The sequence below is a fragment of the Haliotis cracherodii genome, unplaced genomic scaffold (assembly GCF_022045235.1).
Source record: "Haliotis cracherodii isolate W230 unplaced genomic scaffold, xgHalCrac1.p SCAF_3, whole genome shotgun sequence".
Lineage (NCBI taxonomy): Eukaryota > Metazoa > Mollusca > Gastropoda > Lepetellida > Haliotidae > Haliotis > Haliotis cracherodii.
The window spans coordinates 1,798,725-1,812,167 of record NW_027266286.1 but is presented as its reverse complement, the minus strand read 5'-3'; the positions used below and the strand labels follow the sequence as shown (position 1 = coordinate 1,812,167).

The 13,443-nt window shown below is 41.1% G+C and overlaps 1 protein-coding gene across 23 annotated transcripts in view; it reads right to left on the bottom strand.

Annotated features, from left to right (window-relative positions):
* Positions 1–12,833, bottom strand: part of LOC139474859 (protein mono-ADP-ribosyltransferase PARP15-like) — a 72,444-nt gene extending 59,611 nt beyond the window's left edge. For 21 of the 23 annotated variants that reach the window (XM_071258023.1, XM_071258027.1, XM_071258028.1 and 18 more), the window contains exon 1: positions 12,508–12,832. The gene's annotated coding sequence lies outside the window, so the exon portion shown is untranslated. Of the gene's footprint in view, positions 1–12,507 lie in introns of all 23 variants that reach the window. The other 2 variants (XM_071258036.1, XM_071258015.1) reach the window with 2 other exon arrangements.
* Positions 12,834–13,443: the final 610 nt, after the last annotated feature.

The following is a 13,443-nucleotide window of genomic DNA, read 5'->3' as shown; positions in this document are numbered from 1 at the left end:
AAGCTCATTCACTCTGATAAAGGAGCAAACTTTGTGGGTACCCTGATGACTGAGCTTTGTAAAATGTTGGAAGATTGAAAAATCACGCCTTACCATCCAATAGGCAATGGGATGTGTGAACGCTTTAACCGAATGTTGTGCAACATGCTAGGAACCTTGGATCCAGTCAGCAAGCGAGATTGGAAGACACATGTTGGTCCACTTGTGCATGCTTACAATTGCTCTCTGCGGGCCAGTCTCCTTTCTTCTTGATGTTTGGTCGGCATCTAAGACTTTCTGTTGACAAGCCCAAGCAAGCCCAAATCTGTTTTGAAGTATACAAAAGCTTTACAAAATAGGTTAAAGCAGGTGTATGACCTTGCAGCAGAGATGGCAATCAAAGCTCATGAAAGGCCAGAGCGGCAGTACTGGAGACTGGTTACAGAGTCCTTGTGAAGATTGTTGCCTATGATGGTCGTCACAAGCTTGCTGACAAGTGGAAGAATGATGTCTATGCAGTGTTGAACAAACCAAATCCATCTGTCCCTGTCTACATCATCGAAAAAGAATCCGGAGAAGGAAAGAGAAGGACTCTACATAGAAATCTTCTTCTTCCAATTGGGACCATATCCAACAAGGCACCATCAGTACCGACACCAGCCCTTCCAGCCAGGCCAATTCCAGCTCCAAGAAGAAAGCCAGCCACTAGAGCACTGACCATAGAGACACCTGAGCATCCAGGTCCTCAGCATCAACTGTTAGAGCAGTTGATCAGCCAGCTGATGGGGAAGAGCGAGCAGAGGAGATACAAGAAGTGGATATTATGGATACAGGGGGTACTGATGAGACTGCTCAGGATCATGAGCAAGAAGATACCCCTTCACCAGACCATGCCTCAGGAGAAGAAACATCCCCAGAAAGAGACATTCCTGATGTTCCGGAACCTATCCCGAGACAAGACTCAGAAGATGACTCCTCTGGAGATATTCCATCTGCACCATCGCCCCGAAGATCGACCCGGGAGAGACATTAACCCCAATGGATGAGTGAGTGAGTGAGTATGGTTTTACGCCGCTTTTAGCAATATTCCAGCAATATCACGGCGGGGGACACCAGAAATGGGCTTCACACATTGTACCCACCCAATGGATGAGAAGTGAAGAGTATGTTTTGTCCGCACAGCCACAGCCAGAATGGATGACAAGAGCGAGCTATCTCAGCTCCCTTATAGCTGAGGGTATTCTCGACAATGCTCAGGACAAGGCCCAGGACGCACTTCTCAGCATCATTGCCGGAAAATGATGAGGACATCATTTCCCTGGGGGAGGAAATATGTAACAGGATATTATATGTATAGTTTTAAGGAATATAGTTTTAATTATTTTTTTTTATTATTTTTTTTCATTTCAAGTAGTTGTATATATCTTCATTAGTTGTAGTACAAAATGGATGTGCTTGGGTTAAGAGTCCAAGCGGTTGGTCCAATTTATCGAAGGGTGGACAGGTTAGTCTATTCCTGTCCCTTTGTCACTAATTCTCTAGCTTGTCAATACAATAGCTTTCAGCTTCCTAGCTGATTAACATTATCTAACTACAGCTTTCCTCCCTAACATTTGCACACTTTTTATTCACTCTGCTTATTATAACTCTGACAAGTCATGGACTACATATAGTTCAGGTTAGTTGTTTACATTATCTTTCCTAACTAGAATTCTAACTTATCATTTGAATATGTTATCAATTATGTAAAATATTGATTTGATTGGGAGTTTTGAATGTAAGGATTGAATTAGAAGTTGGTTTTCTATAATTTAAGGAAATGGTTGTCATAATGTATGTACTTATGAATGAATTTATATGTTCTATTCTGATATATTCACTTATGATAAGATACATTTAATATATGTATTACTATTTGAAAATTCGGTAAATTGTATTTATATAAGTTATCTACAACGAACTAGTGATGTGTAACTGTATGCGTTGCATGTATGTATTAATGTGACTGCTCAAACTAGGAAATAATTAATTTGCAGCCGTATCTTTAAATGCTAGCGCTATTCTATGTATAGTATATAATGATATACTTTATTACAGGGTGATTAATTGAGGAATTTATTGATAATGGAATAAATGTCACCTCAACAAACACAACCGCAGCTTGTCATTTTTCGTAATGAACCACCCCTGCAACATTAGGGGTATTTCTTATTAAATCTGAGAAAGGTTTTGCGGAATATGGCCGTATACTTTATTTTAGTTGTTGAATGAAGTTCCCCAATCGTCAGCCCCATAACACAATATTGGAACTATCTTACTGTCAAATATTTTAAGGTTGTATATAGAGAATCTCACCCAAGTGTCTCTTGATATCAAATATATCAACACGAGTTGATAAAAGTCGAGGATGTTTGGCACTTTTGTCAACAAGTGTTGATATATTTGATATCAATGGTCACGAGGGTGAGATTTTATTTATTATCCACCATCATTCTTCCAACTTTTTCAATTTGTAGACAGTGTAAAAAGTACTGCTAACAGCTTTCAGTAGCAGAGCCATCAGTGATGTCATTTGATTGTGATGTCATGGTAACCAGTGACGTCACAGTGGTCTGCAAAGCATTGTGATGCATTTCATTGCAGCGATATATACAGTGTAAATATCGCTTGATCTCATCCAAGCGATATCTCCTGTGGGAGCCAGTTTTGGATGATAAAACGATGCATATACACTTTCGTGCTAGAATGCATACCAGCGCTAGAATGCTATCTCTTTAAAATACTGTCTATTGCGAGCACTGAGATCTGATTTTCTTGAGATTGCACTTGCATGATATGAGTGACCGTATATCAAAATGAACAAGCTATTTAAGTGCTCGGCTTGTTGCGCAAACCAAATTGAAAAGTTGAACCAGTTCAGTTGGTGAACAATCATTTAAATTCCTCTACATTACATGCTACATTTAACCGAGGTCTGGAGTTTAGACACTAAGCTGAACCTGGGTCCCGTGACCGTCCCGTCTGTCAATTTGCGCAAGTTGACGACGCGCATAAGGAGCCGGGAACCAGCTTAGGATCGGTTCATAAACTGGTTCCACTGTTTACGCGACGCAAGCCGAGCGCTTTCAGTCTTAAGCTGGGCCCCGTCTCTCATATCACAATATAGGCTTGGCACAAGTTGACGATGCCTACGCATTTAAGTAGCCAGGAGCTCAGTCTACTCGGCTTAATCCGCCACAGGGTTGCTTGTCACGGAATGAGACGTTTGGTCACGAATGGGTCGCTGGGGTGTCAGTTTTGTTGAACCAGTGACCACAGGGATGTATTTGCAACATCTTCACTGGGTTATTGTGTAAGTGAACATTAAGCACATGAATGAATGTATGCAGTAATCCCAGTTTAGGTTTGTGTGAGAGCTGGTCTCACACAGAGTGTTGTCACAATGTAATGCTCGGGGAATCCCCTTTTCGTAATATGGCGATACTTGTTGATGTGATGGGACACCGTTTCCTAACTATATCATTGTACTGACGATACATGATGTCGTACCTAAGACTAAATAACACATCTTTTTATCATCCACAGATATATCCTCTCGATAACGAGAGCCCGAGGCCCGAGGTCTTCCATCCCAACTAAGGACGACAGTTGAAAAGACCGAGGGCTTCTGCAAATGATAATGCCCTGAAAAATGGCGTTACTGTTATTATAGCTTAAACGGATAGAATTGGTTATCAAATAAAAAAAACAAAAACAATATCGGTTTTGAAACATTTACTGCAATCAACACAATACGAATGTCAGTGACCAATGTTTACAAATATGGAAACGTCAAAGAACAAACCAGATAACGTCACAATATGACGTCACCTAACAACCGGCGTGATAATGGTCCGTTGTCAAGCGATATGAGGGCATTATCAAGTTACAGTGGCGGCCAGGTGGGTGGTTTTAATAATAATTCTAACAATTTTAGCTATAAATGACAATATGGTATCAACAAAGATAACAGGTGCAAACATAAAGAAAATCTAGAAATCTTTCACAGTTTTGAGAAGATCACCACTACTAGACTATATTTCCAACCTACTAATGGTTATTTTCATTCCCTATGATGTGAATCAGCCTAACAATCAAACACCAGTAGTTCAATCAATCCTCAGAAAGTGTAACAACATTAAGATCCTCCCTCCTAGTTTGGTTGTAAATTGTATTTGTTTAACGCTGAACTCGGCAATTCAACATCAAAGTGACCGGTAGATAATCAGGACAGTGACTGACATTAATAGAAACGTTCACATAGATGCACACCACCAAGCTGTCAACCATGTTGTTTCTGGGTGGAATGGATACACAACACCCAGCTATCAGCCATGTTGTTTCTGGGGTGGAATAGATGAACAGCACCCAGCTATCAGTCGTGCTGTTACAGGGTTGGAATAGATGCACACCACCAAGCTGTCAACCATGTTGTTTCTGGGTGGAATGGATACACAACACCCAGCTATCAGCCATGTTGTTTCTGGGGTGGAATAGATGCACAACACCCAGCTGTCATCCATGTTGTTTCTGGGTTGAATAGATGCACAACACCCAGCTATCAACCATGTTGTTTCTGGGGTGGAATGGATACACAACACACAGAAATCAGCCAAGACAGCGGCATCTGGCCAGTCAGACAACTTGATACTGAACTGAGTATGGGAGTTTATTGCTTCTGACCTTCACACTGGCACACGTTGAAAAATAGCAAAAGCATATGTTGTGGTTTTGAACTGTAAATGTGGCTAGTTTCTAGTTACAACTTTTATTTATTACAAGGAACTTGATCACAGATGTCACTGATAATCTTGCTACCACGTTTCATGTTTTTATTGCAGAGAGAAGAACATTTTACATCATGTTCAGCTAGCCCAAAGAACCTCATGGGGGAGAAGATGTTTCATTCAGAGGAAGTTTGAAAAGATGAACATTTGACAAATTAAACAACTGCACTCAGAAGCAGCTCGGCTCCAGACATTTGAACACTGGCTTCTAGCCTCCGCAGTCAACCCCCAGCGACTCGCCAAGACGGGGTTTTATTATATCGGACCGAGTGACAGAGTGAGGTGCGTCTTTTGTAACGAAATCCTCAAGAGTTGGCCAGAAATGATGACCCAGAAACAGAACACAGAACCCACTTCCCCGACTGCCCATTCCTGCTGGGTAGGGAAGTGGGAAATGTTCCCATGCCAACACGGCAGGCGGCAAGACCAAGGTCGCTTGTTCACATGGAGAGCGTTTGGTTTCGGGCGTATGATAAGTCCGTGTCTAGACTGCCAGAGAGTGTACTGCAGGACAGCCAGGTGATTGCAGAGGCAGGCTTCTGCTATACAGGTGAGTGAGTGAGTGAGTGCGTGTCTAGACTGCCAGGGACTGTACTACAAGACAGACAGGTGATTACAGAGGCAGGCTTCTTCTATACAGGTGAGTGAGTGAGTCCATGTCTAGACTGCCAGGGAGTGTATTACAGGATAGACAGGTGATTGCGGAGGAAGGCGTCTTCCATACAGGTGAGTGAGTGAGTGAGTCCGTTACTAGACTGCCAGGGAGTGTTCTACAGGACAGACAGTTGATTACAGAGGCAGGCGTCTTCCACACAGGTGAGTGAGTGAGTCCATGTCTAGACTGCCAAGGAGTGTTCTACAGGACAGACAGGTGATTACAGAGGCAGGCGTCTTCCACACAGGTGAGTGAGTGAGTGAGTCCGTTACTAGACTGCCAGGGAGTGTACTGTAGGACAGACAGGTGATTGCGGAGGAAGGCTTCTTCCATACAGGTGAGTGAGTGAGTGAGTGAGTCCCTGTCTAGACTGCCAGGGAGTGTATTACAGGACAGACAGGTGATTGCGAAGGCAGGCTTCTTCTATACAGGTGAGTGAGTGAGTCCGTGTCTAGACTGCCAGGGAGTGTATTACAGGACAGACAGGTGATTGTCCAGGCAGGCTTCTTCCATACAGGTGAGTGAGTGAGTGAGTCCGTGTCTAGTCTGCCAGGGAGTGTACTACAGGACAGACAGGTGATTGTCGAGGCAGGCTTCTTCCATACAGGTGAGTGAGTGAGTGAGTCCGTGTCTAGACTGCCAGGGAGTGAACTACAGGACAGACAGGTGATTGCAGAGGCAGGCTTCTTCCATACAGGTGAGTGAGTGAGTGAGTCGGTGTCTAGCATGGTTTGAGTCTGCTTATACATCTGTTTTCGTGCCATCGTTGTCTTCAGGTCAATGTTTACCATTAATCTGGTCACATAAATATAACTAAATAACATTGTAATCTCGGTTCCCCGAAACCTAAGCTGGTCTACAGGTGGAGATTCTGGGTGAGAATTGGTCCCCCGCAACCTATGTTGGTCTACATTGTGGGGATTCCGGGTTGGAACTGATCCCCAGCAACCTATGCTGGTCTACGGGTGGGGGTGCCAGGTTAGCATTGGTCCCTAGTAACCTATGCTGGTCTACAATTTTGGGAATCCGGGTTAGATCTGTGCCCCAGTAGCCGATGCTGGTCTACAGGTGGGGATTCAGGGTTACAATTGGTCCCCAGTAGCCGATGCTGGTCTACAGGTGGGGATTCTGGGTTACAACTGGTCCCAAGTAGCCTATGCTGATCTACAGGTGGGAGTTCCAGGTTAGAATTGGTCCCTAGTAACCTCTGCTGGTCTTCAGGTGGGGATTCTGGGTTAGAACTGGTCCCAAGTAGCCTATGCTGGTCTACATTTTGGGGATTTCGGGTTAGATCTGGGCCCCAGTAGCCGATGCTGGTCTACAGGTCGGGATTCAGGGTTACAATTGGTCCCCAGTAGCTTATGCTGGTCTACAGGTGGGGATTCCAGTTGAGACCTGGTTTCCAGTAACCTATGCTGGTCTACAGGTGGGGATTCCAGGTTAGAATTGGTTCTCCGTAACCTATGCTGGTCTACAGGTGGGGAATCTGGGTTCGAATTGGACCCCAGTAACATATGCTGGTCTACAGGTAGGGATTCCAGGTTACAATTGGCCTCCAGTAACCTGTGCTGGTCTACAGCTGGGGATTCCAGGTTACAATTGGACCCCAGTAACATATGCTGGTCTACAGGTGGTGATTCCAGGTTACAATTGTCCCCAGTAGCCGATGCTGGTCTACGGGTGGGGATTCCGGATTGGAACTGGTCCCCAGTAACCTATGCTGGTCTACAGGTGGGGATTCCTCCCAGACAAAGCTAGCACCCCCTCCTGCTCCTCCCCCCCCCAGACACAGAGAGCACCCCCTCCTATTCCTCCTAGACACGGAGAGCACCCCTCCTGCTCCTCGTGCTATTCCTGGCCTAGGATTGATAGGCACGTTATATAGCAACTGTGTATAATAGTATCCTTTGCCTGGGATTGATGAGGATGTTATATAGCAACTGTGTTTAAATTCCTGGACTGGGATTGATAAGTACGTTATATAGCAACTGTGTATATATTCTTGGCCTGGGATTGAAAAGCACGTTACATAGCAACTGTGTTTATAGTCCTGGCCTGGGATTGATAAGCACGTTACATAGCAAATATGTAAATATTCCTGGCCTGGGATTGATAAGCACGTTACATAGCAACTGTGTTTATATTCATGGCCTGGGATTGATAAGCACGTTATATAGCAACTGTGTTTATATTCATGGCCTGGGATTGATAAGCACGTTATATAGCAACTGTGTATATATACCTGGCCTTTGTTGAGAAATACTTTCTTGCTTTTCATTCTATGTAATAAGAAAGATTTTTTTTAAAAAACAGTATGTGAGAGAATAACTTTATCTTTTACGCCTACTAAATAATTTGTATGATCGTAGATATTATTTTAAAAAAATACCTTATTATTATCTTACTTTCAAGTAGTTAATGTAGTACACAACTGTCAAAACGCGACAGAATGGTTCAACAATAAAGTGGTCTCTGACTTGACCCAACGAGATTCAACAAATAATTTATATCTGCCTCATGACTTCACATAGAATTATGAAAGAAAGAAGAATTCTACAATGTAACCAACAATACTTATAAAAAAAAATTACCTTGAGATGTTAGAACGTTGTGTTTTCCCAAATGAATCAAACGAAGTGTTATTGAGAGACTTCAATCTCGGTCTTCAATCGTTAAGAAATGTCAAAAGGAAATGACACAGCCTCAAGATCTGTATCTTTATATAGCCTGTAGTTGGTTCAGTTCAAACCGGTTACAAAACGCAATGATTCAAAGATAACTCTTCTGCAGTTTCATACGATTCAAACACATCTTGCAATCATATATGGCCATTTTGTGATAGCAGCTTATGCAAACACAGGTCTCAGTGGTTATGCGTAAAGGCTATCCACGCATACCATACTGATAAGGTCACCAGCCACAAGGCTTTGACAAGGCTGATATAACTGTTTCATGTTTATTAAAAAGTTTAGATTTAAGTTCTTACAAACTATCTTGCTACCGAAGTGATTATTTGTAATGTTTGTTTGTTTTTTTATAGTAAGGTCGGATATAACTTTTTGTGTCTGACGAGAGTACACCAACACATGATATAGTGGACATGCCCTGAACATGTTATAAGTGTTTGTATATGGTTAAAGCCCCACCCTGACTATAAATAGCCCGCAAGGTGGCGGTGTTTCAGTTTCGAACGATGACTGACAATGTAAACACAACCGAGTGTCGGGAGAGGTTTTTTGAAAATCATACGGGAACAAGACCACCATTGACCGTCAAACTTCGTATCAACTTGAATGACAAACCATGGATACAATAAATGGCTCCATATTAAGATATAAGTCAATAAATTTTCTGTAGTTTTATCATAAAAAATCGAATCGATCGTGTTTGGCGTCTGCATCGATCACAGTGGGCGGAGCTTATTTACGTTAGCGCTATAAATAGCAAAGCACATGGTCAGATGTACATGTGACACATTCAATGCATTTGTGGTCAAAGGGAATTGTGTTGCATATTTTTACGGCAGAACAGCAGCAGAACATCAATTTCGGTTAATGTAACCGTAACGATACTTAAATACGAAATTGACGACGCGATTCTTTCAGTTCAATCCGAAAATTACATATATTTGTTTAGTTTTGGTCATTTGCATTCAACAGTTAGATTTGTGCCACACAATAATCAGTTTATATTCATAAAACTTAAATTATTACACAGATTTTCAACTAGTGTTTAAGAAGGGGCCTAATTTGAAGCACCAGAAGTTCCGCCAATATTTCTCAGCTTGACTACAATAGATGAATATGTCACGTGTATCAACATAACAATGCACATAAGCAACTGGTAAATAAGTAACGAAATATACTTGATTTTTTTACCTACAGAAGGCGTATCCAGATAATATTGTACTTACGATAAACGAAAACTCCAATACATAATTATATTCCAAGACAACTTTAATTATGAATTTCCTTTTCTTTCACAGAATTTTCACACACAAAACTGAGTTTGATCATTAGATCCACACTTGTCCCATGTATATGTTTGTTCGGGGTATTTGGATACATTTCGCGCACAAGTTATGAAATACAATCTGGGATCCCTTTCCCGTTTTGTCCACACAAATCCTTCATCTGCTGCAACGTTTAATTACGTTTCTTCAAGTCCAAGTATCTACGATGTCTCCAAACACTTCGTTTATTTAGCTCAGTCCAGAAGCAATGTGTTCAAATCCACGAATTTCTGCAACATGGTGGCCGCACCATTCCCCAACTGCGATTGCCTGTGCCGTGTCACGCATGGTTGACAAAAGAAGTGTGAGCATACATATTCGGCTTCATCTGGTTCCACAATGAAATCTAGCTGTCACATTGATTCACTAATCCCAAGAATCGGCACTGAATTTATCAAAGTTTCTGTTGCACTTGCAAGGGCGGGAAGAGAGGCGCCATCTTGTCGATTCGAGTTGTGAATCGGAATGATGTCATCTTGAATTGGAACTTTCTCCACGATAAAGTCACCAATGTCATAATCGAAATGACCAAAGGCTCCCTGAATATCTCGAACAAATCTTCGTCAAATTAGGCTTCACATGAAAATGTTTTGTTGCTCATATTGAAAACAAGCGAAATTGCAAAGTTCTTGACAGTTGTAAGCAGCAACTCGATGCGCTCATGGGGCGTGGTTGCTAGGAGATCGCGTGGTCAGAAAGGGGAAAACAATTTTTTTTAGAAAGTAATAAAAGAAATACGCAGTGCAATCCAAAAGTACCATGTACAGGATAGTTTTTAATAATAATATTCACGAAAAAAAATCTTTTCTAAAAATGCAAATTAATTTATTAATTTATCCAAAGGTCGTAACCCTGAACACGTGGTGGGTATTTGGAAGGAATTTTTGCGATGACGCCGTGAATGAGGCCGTGTGTATTACATCGTTGAATTCAACTGCCCAGGAAGATTGTTGAGGCATTGAAATTTTGACAGATGTTCGTCATGAATGGAGAGAAAAATGTATCTGAGAGAAACATTGTTGCTTTGAGCTTCGAGACATATACATGTGTTAATGCCGAAGTAGCCAGCGACCTGAATGTAAGCTTGATGAAAATAATGTTAAAACCCATTTTCACATGACAGAATTAATGTGAACTAATATTTATCTGAACATCGTTTCGAAGTCTGTGAGGCTGTCCGTATTTTATTATTTATATCTCCATCCCGACGTGAAATAATATGTCTTCGTGTCTCAATTTTGCTGACGCTGTGGAAAATTGCGCACCGATCTAATAAAAGAAATACTACTAGATTTACCATTGCACCGTCATAAAAGAACCAGGTCAACTTTATCTTTGTTCCGTTGTTTATTAAAAATTCGTTTCCGAAGCAAAGGGAATCGATCTACATCATAACTTAATTCATAGACTAGATTCTAGTACCAAGTGTTAAACACTTTTTTTAAATGTCATAAAATAACTTACACAATTATTGAAAGAGATTTTTTTATAAGTAATATATTTTATTTCGTCCGCCCGCTCTCTGGTTAGTTTAGGCTTGAGGAGAGAAACACATACAAACAATATGGATGGCCTTATGCAAATGACACTTGGCATGCCAATCAACAGGGATGTGGGTCACTGGGACCCGCCAAGTTTCACGGATCGAGTTACTTCAGCATAAGGGCTTTATCGGACAAGTGTGACTTTGCCAAAATACATTGCTAGATCTACTTGGCAATGAAAGAATGTCACGGAAACGACAAAAAACTACTTTTATCACTTGAAAATATGTTTTCTACACGATCGTTGTCATCCAGATTCCAGATGAGGCAAGATGAACACAACGAAGAAAAACATTGTTGAAATCACCGATTGCCGTATATATTGTGAGAAATGCTATTTATAAACTGCAGATATACCGTACATCACAGGATAACGATTGGTGCCCCAACACATATTATGTTTCTTGTTCATTTACACTGCTCATATGCATCACGACAAACGTATTTCGTTCTCGTCCAGAGATCTATAGAAATATAATTTGTGTTGGACTGTGTTGGATAAATCGTGGATATTCCACTGTATCATTTTATGAAGATGTGAAGACGACATGGCAGGTAGGTTTTGAAACCAAAGACGTACGCGTGTGTTGAAAAGTCTTGGAATCGTTTGGTAGATATTTATATTACCATTAAAACTTACGTCCTTGTTGTCAAACGACCCACGTGGGTGGGTGTTTACATGACGTCACCCGTTTACGCATTAACCAATGAAATGTATGTGTTATCATGACGTCATATTGACCTGTCAGATCACTTGTATAACCCCCACCCACTAGAGTGCGGTAGTTACTACCGCAGATGGGGCTTTAAGTCATTCAGAATCAAGTGTTTACACAGGTGATAGCTGGCGAGCTATTTTTAGCGTTGAACCTGGGCACCTGGGGCAGAACGCCCCTTTCGCTATCATCAGTATACGACTTGTTGGTTGTTTGTTGGTTTCACACTAGGTTATTTTACGTACAGATTTCGGGGTAGACATTTGGGAATCGACACGTAACACTATGTAGAAAGACAAAACGTGTTGGTTAATTCCATATTTGTTGTCTCCTTTGGGCACACAAAATCGCCGACTCAGGCTTTCAAACATGCATTTCGGCTGTTTCCGATATTACACGATCGATTTATGACTTCCGGCTTGAGCGTGGCAAAACGAAAATAGGAAATCAGCAACATTAGTCAAATGCTAAAACTAATATCATGTCACGGGGTCATGTGTAAAAGATATATAGTTTTATTCATAAAATGTAATTTATGATTGAAAACATGTCCTCATACGTTTTAAGTTATCGACATCACACAATTTTTAATTGTTTTTTACGACGTCAAATACCAAGTGATCTTGAATCAAAAGAAATTACCTCAGATGTGAGAGACACTTTAAGTAGGATCCAATGATATGGTTCACACATCTTATAACACAGGCACATTGTTTTCTCGGAACCCATACGTGAATAACGAGTCCACATAGTCAAAATAAAACAATGATCTTACCTACTGGCGATGATAAACTGTTGTATGCTGAACTATGTTTCACACTGCTGTCATTCTTTGCAACAAAATGGCCGCCCTCTCTTTCTTCTCAAAGTTGTATTCACTAAAATCCTACTTTCTCTTTAACTGTGATATTTATATATACCCGTAATACATCCTCTGACGTCATTGTGTAATGGCGTGGAACAAGGGTAACAGTGCAGGTATGTGCCCACATATATCAAATCCAGGTAACAATACCCCTAATTCGCTCCAACACTTGAGTGGACAAATAGATACAGTGAGCGTGTTACACTTTAAAGCCCCATCTGCGGTAGTAACTACCGCACTCTAGTGGGCGGAGCTTATACAAGTGATCTGACAGGTCAATATGACGTCATCATAAACACATAGATTTCATTGGTTAATGCGTAAACGGGTGACGTCATGTAAACACCCACCCACGTGGGCCGTTTGACAACAAGGACGTAAGTTTTAATGGTAATATAAATATCTACCAAACGATTCCAAGACTTTTCAACAAACGCGTTCATCTTTGGTTTCAAAACTTACCTGCCATGTCGTATTCACATCTTCATAAAATGATACCGTGTGAATGTCCACGATTTATCCAACACACAAATTATAGTTCTAGATTTCTAGACTAGAACGAAATATGTTTGTCGTAATGCATATGAGCAGTGTAAATGAACAAGAAACATAATATGTGTTGGGGCACCAATCGTTATCCTGTGGTGTACGGTATATCTGCAGTTTATAAATAGCATTTCTCACAATATATACGGCAATCGGTGATTTCAACAATGTTTTTCTTCGTTGTGTTCGTCTTGCCTCATCTGGATGACAACGATCGTGTAAAAAAACCTGGTCAAAAATATTTTCAATTGATCAAAGTAGTTTCTTGTCGTTTTTTCATTGCCCAGTAGCAATGTATTT